The sequence below is a fragment of the Gambusia affinis genome, linkage group LG16, assembly GCF_019740435.1.
Source record: "Gambusia affinis linkage group LG16, SWU_Gaff_1.0, whole genome shotgun sequence".
Classification (NCBI taxonomy): domain Eukaryota; kingdom Metazoa; phylum Chordata; class Actinopteri; order Cyprinodontiformes; family Poeciliidae; genus Gambusia; species Gambusia affinis.
The window spans coordinates 8,616,886-8,633,917 of NC_057883.1; the positions used below are offsets into that span (position 1 = coordinate 8,616,886).

The following is a 17,032-nucleotide window of genomic DNA, read 5'->3' on the forward strand; positions in this document are numbered from 1 at the left end:
TGATAAATGCGTCACAGAGTCAGAAAGGCACTGGCCTGCAAACCCAGATCCCAGTTTGATGGAGCATCTGGTGGCCGTGCCAAGGCTCCACCCTGCAACGCAACCAATCCGCTGCCAACACTGAAGGCTCGGTCATTGTGGAACATTTCTGAGCTGGTCAGGTACAGAGGGTTTTACTGCACCTGATCGCCATCAACACAGTGATAAACATAGTTAACAGACTTGTGTGTGTGTGTGATATTGGAAACAGACTTTAGCAGCTTTAATCTGTAACACTGACTGCTGCCCACGAATTCAGTCACCTTCACCAAAACACAGACAAAAGCTAATAAATGAGTGTGTTATGAGCGCGGCGGACACCTTCCAGGCTGTCATATCTCGAAACAAAGCTGCTCAGTTTTTACAGCACCTGCTACATGTTCATCTTTCAACCCCCCCACCCGCTGTCCTCCCAGCTTATTTTACAGTGACCACCACCTGCCCTGCGCTGATTGTATATTATTTGAACAGGCACACACCAACCAAACAGAGTTGAACAAAGGAGGACGGCAGCAGTTGTCCTACCTGTTCACTACTGCAGCAAAGACTGTAATAAAGGCTACTTAGAGAAAGTGTCTGCAAAACATTATTTCCAAAAGGGCAGAGTTAAAACTTTCAGTGCTTCAGTGTTTTTTATTTGTTTGTTTTTTTATTATTGTTGTAACAAAATGAAGCATACAAGCTGCAGAGGTAAATGCCACTCAATCTTAGTTATGTGAACATCTTACAGGTTTGTTAGAGAACATCAGTGTTTAGTTTGAATGGCCTAGTCAAAGTCCAAACCTAAAACCAATTGAGAAGCCGTGCCAGTTTAACAATTAGGTGTCTTCTGAAAGCAGCAGGTTGAACTGAATTTGATTTAGGGTTATCAGAATAAAGTAGGCAGGATACAAATGCATGCCAACATCTTCAGATTTTTATTCATAAAGACTTAATCCATGTATTGATGTTAATCCCTGTGACAAAAAAAAAAAAAAATCAAATGAAACATATCAAGATTTGTGGTTGCAATAGCTTAATATATCTGCAAATTCGGAAATATTAACTTGAACCTAATGGACAGTAATTATTTCTGGAAATACTTAGGTACATCACTACGCAAAAAGTGACCAAACAGCCTTTGTTGTTTGTTTTAAGCATTCCTGTAACTAAAAAGAATGCTAATTGAAACAAACAGCTCACTGTTATGAAAATTATGCATCACTTCCTTCTACATGAAGTACTACTTTGTCTTGGTCTCACACAGAATCTCCTTCACTCATTAAATGCAATGAAGTTTGCAGTTGCAGTATGACAAACTGTGGAAACGATTGGTTTGAATACTTTCAGAGAGCACTGTAAACTTATCCAAACTTGAAATCAGTGCACACGGGTCAGTGAAAGGATGGCAAAACATGAGTAAATTCACAGAAGTACGAGAAATTTTGCTGATTTTGGTATTCTGCCACGGGCCATTTCCCCTTCTGTCAGCCAGGTTTTGTTTTCGCGAGGGCCGGAGCGCTCCAGTCTAGGCAAGACGCCAAGTGGGTTTAAAGCTATCAGATAAGCTCTCGTGATTATTAAGTCGATGCAGGTTGGGTTTGGGAGAGCAAGATTTTGACAGAGGACATTTTTAGCAAATATATGAGCAAATTCTTAAATTCTACTAAATGTTTGTAATGTGTTTGCCTTCTTCAACTAGAAAAATCTAGTTGGAGAAGATTTTTCTAGTTTTTTCTAGTTGCCTTCTTCAACTAGATTTTTTTGCTTCCTTAACAAAGAAGCAAAAAAAAAAAAAAAACCCAAAACACTATCATTTATTTTAGCCAATGTACAGTACCCTTACTTTGAGAAACTTCTGTCACTCCGCACAGTAACACTGATGAAGGACACCAAAATGATTACTGTGCAATATCCCAATCCTAATGCATTACGCTGCGTTAGGATGCAAGCACAAATTACAAATGCAAAAAGGGTCAAATCTTATCCAGCCACCAAGAAATTTTAGATCTGTTGCTTCTTTTTCTTGTCTATTACAAACAAAATATGTTGAACATTGCCTTTAAACAAAAAGTACGTGAAAATAAAGATCGTACTGCCTTGTACAAGTCGAGTCTGTTTGCAAGGAGAGTAGCAACCGAGTGAAGAAAAATGTGTTTTTCTTAATCAATGTTGAACTATTGGGAAAAAAAAAGCATTCATTTTTGCACTTGTTTACTGTAATTTGTTTGGGTGCTAGAGCGTCCAGTTTAAGAGGGCGCCTGGGAAACGGTCAGAGGTGCAATCCCACTGACCGCAGAGCATGTGCGATTACAGAGAATTGAAAAATCACAGCCTTTCCTCAGTGCATCAAAAAGCTGTTTCCGTGTGCAACAGAATAGTCCACAGTCTATTTCTACAGTCTCATTACAAAATTATATACCTTACCAAAACGCAGAGCAGTGGTGCTTTCACAAAAAATTGGTAATTGAATTTTTGTCATAATCATCTCCACCGGTGTTAGAGTGTCTGCTCTTGTGATAAGCCGTCAGAACATCTATACTTGTGACACATCAGCAGTGACTAAGCCTGTCTCTCCTGGAGTCTAATGTGCTGGTTGAATAAATGGATTGAGCTCTAGTCCGCTCACAATGCATTGACGTTTACAGCAAGAGCTGCATTTACCTAATAAAGGTCAGACGTCTTCTAATCACTCAAAACCAAACTTGTAAAACCGCTTTGCATTTAATGGATTGGGGTAAGACAAACCGGCCCCTGTTAAAAGCCCTGGCACAATTCTCACAGAATGCAGACAAAGCAGCACGAGTCTTGAAACATGTTATATGAAATATGTTATTTAGGTGTCAGTCTGACTGAAGATCGGTGTGAATATGATAGCAGCATAAAATATCAGACGTGAACAAGGAATGCCAAAGACACAGATTTTTTTGTACCACAATAATCTTAACATGTTTGAAAAGGACTATAAAGAAATAAAAAACTTATGAACTCCTACCTTATAAACTCATACCATGTTTTCAGATGGGCCCTCATTATTAGATTAAATAAATAAATAAAAAATATAGGTTAATTAATTTTCCATTTTATCTTTTTTTTTTTTTGCCATGGACTCACCAAACACACGTATGTCTAAATATATGCATCCATATATAGGTACCCAAAACACACTCATATGAGTTAGCCTCAATTTACATATTCACATTTGTGTTATCTCTCACCCATATTTCTGTCTTGTGAAAATAATTTCCTAATATTCCCTGTTAAATTTGATTGACTTTGTTTTAACTCCTCACTTAAATACAAAAGCTCTTTCTTGTTGTGCGTATACTGCGAATCCTCAAGTTTGAGTAACCCCTTAAACATATGCTTTAATTTCTAAGGTAAATATTTACTGTAAGGGTTTCTGAAATAGGTTAGTTGCAATGACTGCATAATGCCAGATCTATTGAACTTCGGACAAATGAACACACAGAGGGAAGAAAAAACACCGGCAGCTTATTTAAATGAGAAACTATTACTGTGCATAATTCATATGCCTTAATGTACAGCTGGATGACAGTTGCTTACACTATTAAGATTTATGAGCGCTTAGAGCTTCCTACAATCTGTGTGCAAATGTCTTTATCCAATGGCTATCAGTCTCTATAATAGAGTTATGCACGTTTACTTAATTACATTTCGGCAGACTGTTAAAAAAAAAAAAAAAGATTGAACAGATTTGTCATTTTATAAAGTAAAACATTTTGACATCACAATTTTTGGTTAACAAAGGTCATATTCTGCAGTCATATGCATAGGCAAGTATTTAAAGGGAATTTCCTCCTGAAACATACCACACTAGATTTGTTACCACAATTGCTAATTGGCTTGTTAGAGCGTGGAGTTCCCCATTTAATTTTCCTCAGCCGAACCAACATTTGTTACAGTGTGGTTGATTTACTGCCTTGGCAGGCTGACCACTGTATCTCTGTGTGACACGCCAAATGAATCTGACATGGGAAAAAAAGGGAAATTGCAGGCTGTCAGAGTGATTCGATTGTTTGGTTCATCGGCCACGCTCCGACTGTTCAAGTCAGTCGAAATTCTCTGGAGGCCAATTTCTCCATAAGAATTTTGACGTTCATATCCGTTTTATTAGCGGGCTGTCAGACAGGCTGAGGGCATTTCTGATGCAAGAGGTATATGATCCCTCTGAGAAATAAATGAAGCATCGCCAAAGGAAGGATCCATGAATCCATCACAGTTTTGCTGTTGTTTCTGATATATACTTTTCAGCGTATACGAGATGGAAACTGGCCTTACAACAATAAGTATCCTTTAAAAATTTAAAGGCTCTTGCCAAAGAATAAATCTTTTATTTCATATTTTGTTACACTTCAACTTCAAAAGTCAGTGTGTTTGCTTGGAACTGTATGTGACACTGCAACAGGAAGTAGCACACAATGGTGAAGTGCCAAAAAAATAATAATAATAAATAAATAATAATATATAATAAATAAATAATAAATAATAATAATAAATAAAAGTATAAATTTGATCAGTGCACCAAAGGTGACCAGATAATGAGCAGAAAACAGTTCAAATTACAAGTGGTTAGACTACTGAAAATTTCTTTTCCTGGTTGTTGTCAGCGAAGAACACATTCATATTTTATGCCAAGCAAATCATCTTTGTAATTCGGCTAATTACTGAGTTTGTTAATTAGATCAAATGTTTAATCCTGTCTTCTATTTTTTTTTTTTATCTCTGATGGCCACAGTTCAGAACTCAATAAATTTGTTGACCATCAAAAAAAAGAAGAAGAAAAATTAAGTAGACAGTGATCCCAGGAAACAGACCAGTTGCTCCGCATGAATGCTCTGTCTCCAAAGCTGATTAATCACAGTTTGGGCCGCCACAACCTCCTCTGTCTTCCCTTATTGCAGCACAGTGGCAGCTTGAAGCTTAAAGCAAAGTAAATCTGCCTCCTGACTGTAAGATAAATAGAAACAACAGTGCCACTCCCTGGGGCTCCAAGCTCACCAGCCATAATGGTGACATCTCTATTTACCCTCAAGTGGTAAATGAACAACAAGGTCATTTAGCACTTAAAAAGACTACACGGCACTACTTACTGCGCAAGTGTAAATCTCACTGTGGAACGTTCATTCGTAAGACGGCAATTTATGAAGGAAATTAGGCATATTCTCTTCAAGTTTTCATCCCCTTTTGTTCGATCAGAAGCGTTGTTTACCTCATCGCTGTCACTGACGAGCAGTCTGTCAGAGAGCATCTCTTTATCATCACGCTCTCTAACCTACCCGGTGTCTTTCTTATTTCAATTGCAAATCTTTACACACTTCTTCTCTGACAGTGGGTTGTTTATCATCTTACATACGGCTTTCCAGCAAATGAGGTCTTACTGCCTGGCCTGCTTACTGTGTTTAGTCTGCTGTCAGCAGAGGGCTTTGTGCTTGTCTGTCTCTGTCCTTCCACCCTCTTTCACTTTCTTGCAATCTTTTTAAAAATAAGTTGTAAGTATCTCTCATTAATTTTTACAGCTTTAAAAGTAATGAAAGTAATGTAAATTAATAAAATGTGGTTTTATTACTTTACATTATTTTACGTCTGAAGGCCAAAGCAAACCTCCATCAAAAATATAATTTTTGTCATGCTAAAAATTAAAATGAGTTACCATAATATTCCATGCAGTTCTTTGAGTAATTAGTAGTTATATATTTGCAACAAAGGTCAGACTACTATGTTCTGGTAGTTATCAGATCCATCAGACGCACTGAATTTAATCCTGGATTCCTTTTTTATTATTTTTTCTTTCTTTTCCTTTTGTCCTGTGTTTAGAGCCTACTGTAACAGGAGGCTTCATTGTGTGCACTTATAGACATTAAACAGGCAAAAACACAACGTGAGTATCTCGCCTTTATGTGCAGGCAGGTCCTCTGACGTCAGTCCTAACCAGTCTCTGATTGGAATAAAGGAAGTGGTCGTCTGCCAGCCATTCATAAGTAAGAGTTTGTGTGCGTACGTGTCTTTGTAGCATCTGCCACGTATCCAGTTAGCGTTCCAGGCAAGAGGCGAGGCCACCCTGGACAGGTTGCAAGTCTGTCACAGGACAACACAGAGACAGACAGGACATACAAGCCATGCTCACACACACACTCACACCTAGGGAGAATTTAGAGACTGATTAACCTAACAGTCATGTTTTGGACCATGGGAGCAAGCCAGAGTACGCGGAGAGAACCCGCAGATGCACAGGGAGAACATGCAAACTCCATGCAAAAAAAACCCCAGAGCTGGGAATCGAACCCAGGACTTTCTTGCAGAAAGGCAACAGTGCTACCAACTGTGCCACTGTGTTTTTTGCTTTTTTTTTAAAAAAATCCACTAAACTCTAATAGAAAAAAAAATACAAGCCAGTGGTATAGCAGAATATTTTCGGACACATTTTTTTCCCCCATCTTCAGCTTTATTATAAATATGACTGACTTTCTTTTCTTTTTTAAAAAAAATTGAAAAAAAAAAATATTTTCCATCTGAAATGCTTTCAGTAAATCCAAGGCTTGGCCTTCTACAGCTTTACTTGGTTTGATTTGATAAACACATTCTTATTTATGGGACGGATGCTCAACGACTAGCAAAGTCTGAAGGTCGGAGGTTTCCTCAGAGAAGACTGCAGATCACTTTATGTTAATAAGCTCTGAATAAGAAATGATTTAACGTTACTGCCCTGTTTTACGTCTGGGGTTTGGTGTTGTGTTAGTATTCACAAAACATTTTATCTATAGGTTTATTTTTGCTTTATCTGAAACAGACTTCATGTGGGAATTTCTTTGGAAGTTGTTCTGTTGTGGCTAATTTTTCAAAGGTTCTAAGGCTGATGTGGATTTCTTAATTTTCCCCTGTCTTATTTTTAGACAGAGCCAAAATGCAGACAATCAGGGAAAAATAAGACAATAGTTCAACACTGAACAAAATCCTGAGCTTAAAATACTGAGGTGAGGTTATAAAGTGACTAGAGAGGTTGCTAAATGAATCAGGGTGGTACAGCTGTGGGAACAAGAAAAGATGGAGACTGAAGGAGGAGACTAATTAACACAGAGAAGATAAAATAAGTTTCAAATGATGAAAAAACAAAAAGGAAAAACAGCCAGACAGTGATCTAAGCAATAAATACAAGAACAAACTAAAAACTAAGCATGAAGGAATGACCTAATATGGTAACTCCTAAGGAACAATAACAAACAGAAAAACGGCAGAATATAGCAAGTGCTACCGAACATTAATAACCCACAAGAAAATGATCAAAACCACAAAAAGAAAACCGAAACCCAAACGGCAAAGAAACTTGACACTTCCTGTCTTACCGTGATCATCTAGACTGCTTTTCTGTAACAAATGTTCTCAATATCCGGCCTGCCAGTATAGGTGGGCAGCCAAGTTTTCATAGGTCGGAAGTTTCCCCATACTCTTTCTTTCTGTTTTATTTATTTAGATAGTGCAATGTTGCCATTACACACTCCACAACACGATCATCTAGTTTTCACAGCACCATTTCCTTTCACACACACATACCAGGCATGAAACTGTCTCTTAGAAAGCAGCGGCTGCATTATAAACCTCCGGCCCTGCATATGATTCTGTCTTCTTGGTGAAGACCTGCGTGTCTCGGAGGCTGTCTGGGACTTAATGTGAGAGATATTCAGGGAGACAAACTGCAGTTGCTAAATTGGGTGGTTATGTAATCATCTGTTTCTGCCTCTCATTGGCATTGCTTCAGCAAATTCATCCTCATCACGTCAACATAGAGGTCATAATGTTTCTTCTATTTCTACATTTCTTTCTGTGACATATCCTTTTTGTTTTGGCGAAGTTCTAACAGGAAATCGCTGTGTCTTTTGATTTCATAAGTTTACAGGTGCCTGTAATGTTCTCAACAAGAGAGGCACAAATCTGAGGTTTTTTAAAAGATATTTTGAAACAATTTTGCAACTTACATTAATGAGCAGAGCAACTAACATTCCTGGAGAATGCAGGACATTAGCTAATCTCACAATCCATCATTCGCCATCACAAAAAGAGTTTAAAAAACGAAATAACAAAACAGTTTTGCTGTAGATCTTTCAACCTTCATGTTATTTGTCTTAAGTCTCTTTCTCTCTCTCTCTCTCTCTCTCTCTCTCCCTCTCTCACTCTCTCTCAATTTCTCATAGAGGAATTGATCACAGACATATCAGGAACATATCTGAGGAAATAAATAGTATTTCATGTATCTGATACTTCATTTTAAACAGCTTAAAGATAGCCAGGACACATTGATTAACTCCGAACCTACTGCCCTCTGTAGCAACTTCCACAACGAAGAGTATTGCTGTCAGCACACCCTGGTGCCATTGTTGTGTAGTACTGATTGTTCTCATCGCCTCGTCTGCACATGTGGGCCTGTATGTGTTGGAAAACTACAAAACAATAAATAAATAAATAAACCATGCAAGAGGACAACCTTAAGAATTTGGTTGACTAATGTAAAGCGTACTGATTCTTATTGTTCAAACTTGGATTCAAAAACAACTATATGATCAACTACTTTTGAATGTTTCTCAAGTCTTAACATATATGTTTTGGAAAGACACTTCTAGTACCGTATCTAAGCGGTTAATTTATTCATAATACTGCTTATTCATTGTCCCTAAATGTAGACAGGAAGGTATTGGTACCTCTCAGATGAGGCGATTTGAAATATTATTTTACTCATATGTCTGTTTATTTTGATTGGTCATATTTTGTTAACCTTATAAAGTTTTGAAGCAACCGGACAGAGTCTTGTGTCCGCCTCTTATTTAAGAGAGAATTGTTTGAAGGCGCTTGCCTGAGCAAGGCCTGAGATCCAAATGTTGCTGAGTTAAATCTCAGAGTTCTGTCAGCGTCAGAAAATGCTGTCTTTTTTGTTCCCTGATCGAAAAAAAAAAGGTTGTGACTTTGACTTTGCAGTTGCCCACTTACTGGCCACGCCTGATCAAACTATCCCAACCAACTAGTGAATTCCTGATGGATCTCTAGAATGAGCTCTTTTCCAGTACGAAAGGCAAAATACACAATGTCAACCGAAACATTTCCCAACGCGACCTTGTTCTTCGCCATCTTTAAAATCCTTGCCACTTGTCTGTGGCACCTGTTGAGCAGTGACAGGCCCGTCTAGCTACACAGTATCACCGAGCCATCTGCTGACGCCTGCTTTCAGCACCACGGACAGCACGTCGTCACAACTGAGTAAAAACAAAGAACGGAGAGGAAGGGGAGGAAAAGGAGACAAGACCTTATGGCAAATTTTTTAAAAAAAAACAACAAAACAGAGATAGATGGAGGGAGAAGGTGGTAGGGGCGGTAGAGAGAAAGAGAGAGATCTGTCCATGTCATTAGGGATTAGCCTAGTTTGACTGCTTGAGGCTGTCGGTGTCTGAGTGCTCTTGTCCTCAAATAAACACACGCAGGCATCCAGATGCACAGTATGTTTCCTTCTTACAGACAGACAGACATAGATAGATAGATAGATAGATAGATAGATAGATAGATAGATAGATAGATAGATAGATAGATAGATAGATAGATAGATAGATAGATAGATAGATAGATAGATAGATAGATAGATAGATAGATAGATAGATAGATAGATAGATAGATAGATTTTCTCTCCTTCTACTTTCCATGTTCCCCCACTGCACGACTCACCCCAATATGCTCACTAGCAACCAAAAATGTTTTTAATTATTTATGTCAGCCTTTTTTTCTTTTTTTTTTTTTTAAGTTATGCATCTGGCTATATAAGCAGTACAGTTCCCTGCTGCAGCTACAGTCCGCTGGGAGAAGCGACACCCACCCTCAACTCTTTCCTCCTTTCTCTTCCGCAAAGAAACATCCCTTTGGGTGGGGTGTAGTAGTAACGGGAAGGGACAATTCCCTGCTGCTATACGGGCTCGCGCTGTTTCCGTCGAGTTTATGCGCCACCCCCTTATGAAAAGAAAGAAAGGGAAGAAGAAGAAGAAAAAAAGGAAAACTGCACAAAGGAAGATGGGAAAACAGCCGTGTAGGGAGACGACAAGGGGAGATGATGGTTGAGATAGCAGCTAAGTTTAGGAAAAGCGTCACTGGGTGAGGGTGCGCAGGAGAGAAGTGGAGGTAAAACACTCACTGTGCCGCGGCCGGATTAGAGGATGCCCATGTCGGATGCTGCAGTCGGTCGCCAACATCAGCAGCAGGAGCAGCAGCAGCATCTCCGGGCTGCTTGCGCGGCGCATCAGCGGGAGGCAGCGCAGGATGGAGGAGGGGAGGAGGGAGACAGAGGGAGGGAGGGAGGGAGCGAGGGATTTGGGGAGGGTGAGGCCGATGATGTAAAACGGTTTAAATCATTCAGGACGCCGCGTGAAAGCAGACGCGGCGCAACGCGCATCCGGTTTGTTTTCCTGTCCGGACAGGATGTCGTAGTTTCGGCCCCACCCCTCCCTCTTCCCCATCCCGTGATTTTATGAAGGTCCGGCAATGACACAAGTAACGCCGTTATTATTTGGACCAGGATTCCCTAGACTGCAGGATTATAAACAACGCTTTTTTTTTCTTCGCTAACCTAGTAAAGTTTAAGTTAGTTTTACACCAACAAAGTTATGACTTTAATTCAGCATAATACACTAAGTTTTCAATAATATTCATTATTCTAAAACAGGTTAAAGTCACAAACATTTATAAATGACACAACCAAAGTTGAAAGACCAATCAATTGGATGACTAAACTAGTAAATATTTGAGTTAAAGAGCCATTTTTCAGGTTTAATTATGAAAAAATGTATCAGAATAAAGACACTATAATGTCAGCAAAGGCAGGTATTTTTTCCTGCCTTTGGCCAATTTAATAATAATATTTAATATTTTTTGGCCAATTTAATAAGCTACAAATGATTTTCCCCACGTTTTCGACACATTACACATAACTGTTTAGTTCATCACCTGAAAATGAAGAGTGTTGACAGATCGACGAACTTATCAGAGTTAAAAGTCCAAGCTTAATTCTAATTGGGAATTTGTGAAAAGAATTGAATATTGATTTTAACAAACGTAATCCATAAAATCTAACTAAACCTGAGCCCTTCTACAAGAAAAACAATAAACCTTTTTCTACGTATTGCATCTGCAACAAAAGTGTGTGCAAAGTACATTCCATATTTCTTTAGTTTACCAGGAAAAAAATTTGAAAGCCACACATCGCTTTCCTTTCACTTCCCAATCATATATTGCGTTGTGCTGCTGGTCTGTCAGATAGCATTGCGGTAAAATAAATTAGAGTTTTAAGTCGTAACATGAGAGAACGTAGTAAGGTTTTACTTAAAGTATTTCCAAGAATCTGAACAATATTTGCTCCCACTGAGGAGGAGCTGTTCCGTGAACATGTCATTTGGTTTGGACTTACAGGGCAGAAATCAATAAATTGCTAAACCGTCACAAATGACTTTCCTTTAAATTACCCTGCCCAAGCAAGGGCGGCGGAACAGGTCAGTCGGACAGTTATCGGGCATTTTCTGGTCATTTTCCACTGAGAAAGTGGCTTAAGGACATCTTAAAGTGCATCACTGGTGTTTAATACACCATGGTTAAAGACCTTCACTGTTTGTCTCCAGCGGCGGAGTGAGCGAGAAAGAGACATGCAAAAGGCCAATTGCTAAATTATTTATCCTATGCTGGTGAATGATCAAATATTCAGCAGTTGACTAGGTTTTCTCCTTTTTTATTGCCACAGAAAGCCTGTTTATGTCAGCTGCAACGTGAGCATTCGTGGATCCAGAGAGAAAAGGTAGAGAAAAAAAAATCTATATGGATTTACTTTGATCCATTATGTCTGGTGGTCTGGCAGTAAGATTTCCTCTCAAATACAGTTACCACAACCACATACCACAAACTCTGCTCAATATTCATAATTTATGCTCAGAACCCAAATGAAAGTATGGAAGCCTATTTCTGAAATTGTCATACAAAAAAATAAAGGACCTTAAATGCACAAAAATCATTATGTCTCCAAACAATTTAGGAATGCCAAGGTGATAATGTAAGGATGTCAAAGAGCCAAAAAAAAGAGAGAGTAAAGTGCAAGAGCTTGAAATCTGTTGAAGTTTTAAATGATTGGATGTTGTTTGATTCCGTGTATTCCGTTACACAAGTCACTTTCAATAACTTTAAAGAGTTTCTGTCTAGGAACCTATACTTAGTTCAATTCAGAAGCTGGACACAGAACTGACATGACACTGTCATAAACATGACAAAACATCTGTCATGAATGTTTATGACTGTTGTCATAAAGTTTCACTCGGTAAATAATGACACTTTTAAGGCAAAGTTGACATTTTAGTGGACTTTTAATGCAGGTTTTAAAAGAATTTTGTATTAAAACGATCATTATTGTCCGAATAATGCAAAATTTGCACTTTTAATTGCAAAGTTGCAACTTTGCATTAATAGTGTCATTATTTACCAAATGACACTTCATGACAACAACTGTAAACATTCATGAAGACTCCTTTATGTTCATGACCATTGTTATGTCATGTTCATGTCAGTCTTTTGCACAACCCTTCAAATAAAGGGTTGCCAAAAGATTTGGTGCCCAAAGTGGGTCCCCGAAGGCCAACATCCTGCATGTTTTAGTTGCCTCCCTGGTTTAACGCACCTGGACCAAATAATGGCTCATTAGAAGAACATTGACATGCTGAAATGGCCGTTTCTACCACCAGGGACAGAATTAAAACATGCAGGATTTCGGCCCTCGAGGACCCACTTTGGGCACCCCTGGATTAAGGTATTGCCTGAGCTGCACACGTTTCGCTTAAATGCTAAAGAACGAGGCGAGTTACATTTTGACCGTCATCTTTTGTGCGTGTTGGACACCGTTGTGGTTGCTACTTCCATTTTTTTTTTCCCACCTCGGCTCCCACTGCTTTCTCTTTCACTGCTAAATGTCAGCTACCCTGTGGTCCGGCTGCTGTGTGAGTCTGGGACTTTCTGTGAGAGCACGTGACTGCGCATTAGAGAGGGAGGCATGAGTCACTAACCCGACGCCCCAAGCAGCGAGACAGACCTGTGAGCAAAGTGTCACTACCCATAATTCATTGAAATTTGATGAGGTCATTTGACTGCAAGGCAGGAGTGAACCCTCATTTCTGTCAGATTTGGTGCAAATAAATAGCATCTTGATGAATGTGTATTAAATGTCATCATGGGCATGACTCCCATATTAACATAGGGCCTTTAATGATGCATCGGAATATTTTTTTTAGGGTTGATTGATGGCTACAACAAATGACATCCAAAAACAAGAATCTGATCTATAAGCTTGAGTTTGTTGAAGGTTTTTTTTTTTTTTCTTTTAATGCAACTGTGGTTAAAAGTATGTATGCATAAGCCCACCGATATTTGACCATCGATCAGACATTTGCAGAGAAGCTGCACAACTTTTGCAGCTGAATAAACTTTTCTGCACAGTTCTGGCTTCATGTCTGATCACTCTTAATTCGAGAAATGGTGGAGTTTATTTCAATCGATTGATTTCCTGTCATGATCCTGTCTTTTAAGAATACTTCACAGATTTTCAATTCAACTGCGGTTTAGATTTCCGACAGTTTTGTCCATGTTTTTATAATCTGATAGAATCTTCGACCCCAACATTGGTGCTTGTGCACCCAGTTCTTGTTTTAAATGCCTTGAAATTTGTTATTTAGGCAATTATATAACAGTTCAAATCCATTTCTTAAGGGTGAATCAATAGATCTATGTTGACGGTATGTTTCGAAATCTTTGGAATGGTGCTGCCTCTGTGTGCACAGAAAAGAGTAAAAAAAAAAAAAAGAGAGATTTTATTACATTTTCCTTCCTTGAGTGTAAATGTATTAGATTGAAAGACTCTCATGTTTTCTACCTAATAACAAAAGTGCCTGCTCATATTTCATCCTGATAAATGTTCCACCCTTACATGCTATGAAAACTTTATATTCAGCTCAGTCTTCTCTCCTCCATCTGTGTCGGCCTGGTTTGGTTTGCTTTAACGGGCGTATTATTCACTGAAACCTCCAGAAGTGCTCTTCCTTCACTCGCTGAGTGAAGCCAGGAAGAATGAAGCTTTTGAACGAAGAAGCCAAAGCAAAAAAAAAAAAAAAAAAAGACAGATCGCTGACAGACACCAAGTGAAAAGTGAATCTTAGAGAAATGGGTAAGGTGTTGAGACAAGAACGATAAGAGAGAGTGACAGCGTTAAAAAGTCGCAGAACTAACAGCACAAGCAGAGCGAGATGTAAAACGGATAAGAAAATAAAGGAAGAGAACTAGAAAGGAAGGAAACGCGGAGCGTGACTGTCTGATGTATTTCTGAACCGTTTCGTTGCGAGGCTGCACAAGAACACAGCAGTTCTCTCTTACTTGAACATTTTGTTTTATCTCTTTCCATCTGTACAGTGCAGAAACACATTTATTTTTCTGTTTGCTTGTTTCATCAAAACAGGACTCTCTTTCCTCAAGCACAGGAGAGTCAGGATGTTGTGGTCCTGCAATGGTTGCTGTCTTCTTATCTGCTGTTTCCTGATACCACAGGAGCATCTGTCTGGATCGTCCCTTGAGTGGTCAACTGACCTTCAGGCCACGTCCTGGTTTATAGCACCATAGCGACACTCACCTGGCAAGCGCACCTCTCTACACGAACATAATTCTCATACTGCACCTTAATGACCTTGATATGCAGTGCCTTCCAAAGACAGCTGGACATTAGCACAGGGCTTGCTATTTTCAGCAGCTGAACAACATCTAAAACTGTCTGAAGAAGTTAAGTTCCAGGTGTTATCTGTTTCAGGGCCTAACAGACGTGTCAGAGTTGACATATCTACTGTCTGCCAAATTCTCAGCAAATAGCTATTTGGGGATTGATGCATATACAGCGTTAAATATTATTAACTTGTCCCACAGTGACACACTGATGTGGTATACTTAATAGACTCAGGTAAGGAAGTGCAAACAAACTGTATCTTTGTTTCAAACTGATTTTAACAAAGGGGCCAAACATATATTGAAAAATGATGTCTTGGCTTCATTGCACTTAGACATAGCAAGGTTTTATCCCTCGCACTCAAAAGCCTTTCTGATTCACAGCTGAAACAAATGAACAAACATCCTGAAAAGGTGAGGCAATGGACTGAAAACCTGCTGGATATTTACAGAATGTAAACAACTGTTCCACATGGGCATATTAGCGATAGCATGTTAGCCTTGTTACTAATAAGACTAGTATTATTAGTAACAAGTATCAACTAAACATGTTGATACCAATGCTGTTCCTTCTTGGATTTGTTTTAAAAGTAAGTCTTTCAAACCACCACTGGTTTGATTGGCTACTCTACTGCAGTCAACACGCAAACATGCTGAGTCTAATCTTGTTAAGTCTGTGGAAATTAAATTTTACAGGGTCGTGGTCAACAAAAGAAGAAGAAAAAAAAAGAAGCCTAGAGGCTCACATGCAGAGGTGCCGTTAAACACTACGGTTTTTTGGGGGCATGGTGACCTCAAACCCATGATCCTCTTCAGTCTTTGAGGTTGTTTTTCATCCACAGGTGTTCACACATCTGGTCATTAGCGACAGCCTTTGCTGCCATTGGAGCAAAAAATGTCAAGCAAAAACACACGCAAACACATGAAACAGGACAAATACACAACTTCATCTGTCAGCAGCGCAAAATGTGCTCTTGGGCACGTTTTAGAACCGTTACTATGCCGATGAGCTCTTCACATTTTCTATAAGGACGGATTCTGTGTTTTAAGGGGAATCATTATTCCCTGTGTGCGTGTGTGATATCTATGTGACAGGCGTGTGTCTGCGTGCTGGTCAGACCAGGTACATTCTAATTGCCCTCGGCATTTGAGAAAGGTTGATGATCAGTGATACAATGACATATACCTGGCACATTGAGGGAACAGCCATGGTAACTGTGTGTGAGGGGGGTTGGAAATGAATGCATTCATGAGTGTGCACAGTTTGTCAACAAGCAACATATTCATATTTTATGTATCGCATGCATTTTTCAAAAGTATAAATACATTACGCTATAAAAATCTGAAGTTTCAACACATAACAGTAATTTTTATGCGTTCGACATCCGGACTGAGTTATCAAAGCTTGATTTCATATCGTAGAGACTTATAATGAGCTGCTTTGGTGACAATAACCTCATAATTTTATGTTTTAATTCATTTAAATTAGTTGTAAAATGGGTTTTTATTTAAAATTGTACATCAAGAAATTGTTTAGAGAATTTAGTTTTCAATTTAACTAAAATATATTTTTTAAAGCATTTTCTAAAAGCATTTTCTAAAAATTTAATCAAGGCAAAGTTATCTGCTTTTTAAACAGAAAGAGCAGAATTGGAAACAAGAATAATCAAGATTTATCAGTTTGTTCCAGCTGTGTTATTTGTTTTTCTTCTACGCTTTCAAAGTGGCAAATGACAAAACCTTATGACTTCCTGTAGCTGCAGTCAGCAACATGCAGCCCACTGCTCCTTATGCAGGAACATTTCAACATAATGGATGGCTCAATTGGATTTCAGCTTATTAGTGTCCGTGGGTGTGGCTGTGTCTCATTCATCTGGGGCATTATTTCTCCATGTACTGTCCTCTGTTTAATCTCACTGAGACAGGACTAATGGTCAATGTTCCCGACAAGCTTCCTATTGATTTGATATTGACGCGGTGCGTGCAGGCAGCTGCGTGATGCACAACCAGCAGGAGAGAAAAATTAGGTGCGAGCAACACGAAGATGATTTTTGAATTAAAGTCGCTGGGGTTGCTTTTTTGTCACAATTGCTGAGATACAGCAGAAATCTTCATGTTGCGTATCCGTTTGTGTACATATTGGTTACCCACTAATTAAAAAAAAAAAAAACTGGGCTTGACATGGTTTACACACAGTTACTTGACATACTACTGGCTGGCATGTGCA

The 17,032-nt window shown here is 38.9% G+C and overlaps 1 protein-coding gene across 2 annotated transcripts in view; it reads right to left on the reverse strand.

Moving 5' to 3' along the window:
• The window catches only part of slc7a14a (solute carrier family 7 member 14a), a 29,141-nt gene extending 18,790 nt beyond the window's left edge, over nucleotides 1–10,351 (reverse strand). Inside the window, exon 1 of one of the 2 annotated variants that reach the window (XM_044143849.1) lies at nucleotides 10,205–10,351. The gene's annotated coding sequence lies outside the window, so the exon portion shown is untranslated. Of the gene's footprint in view, nucleotides 1–9,892; nucleotides 10,109–10,204 lie in introns of those variants that run through there. The other variant, XM_044143851.1, reaches the window with a different exon arrangement.
• Nucleotides 10,352–17,032: the final 6,681 nt, after the last annotated feature.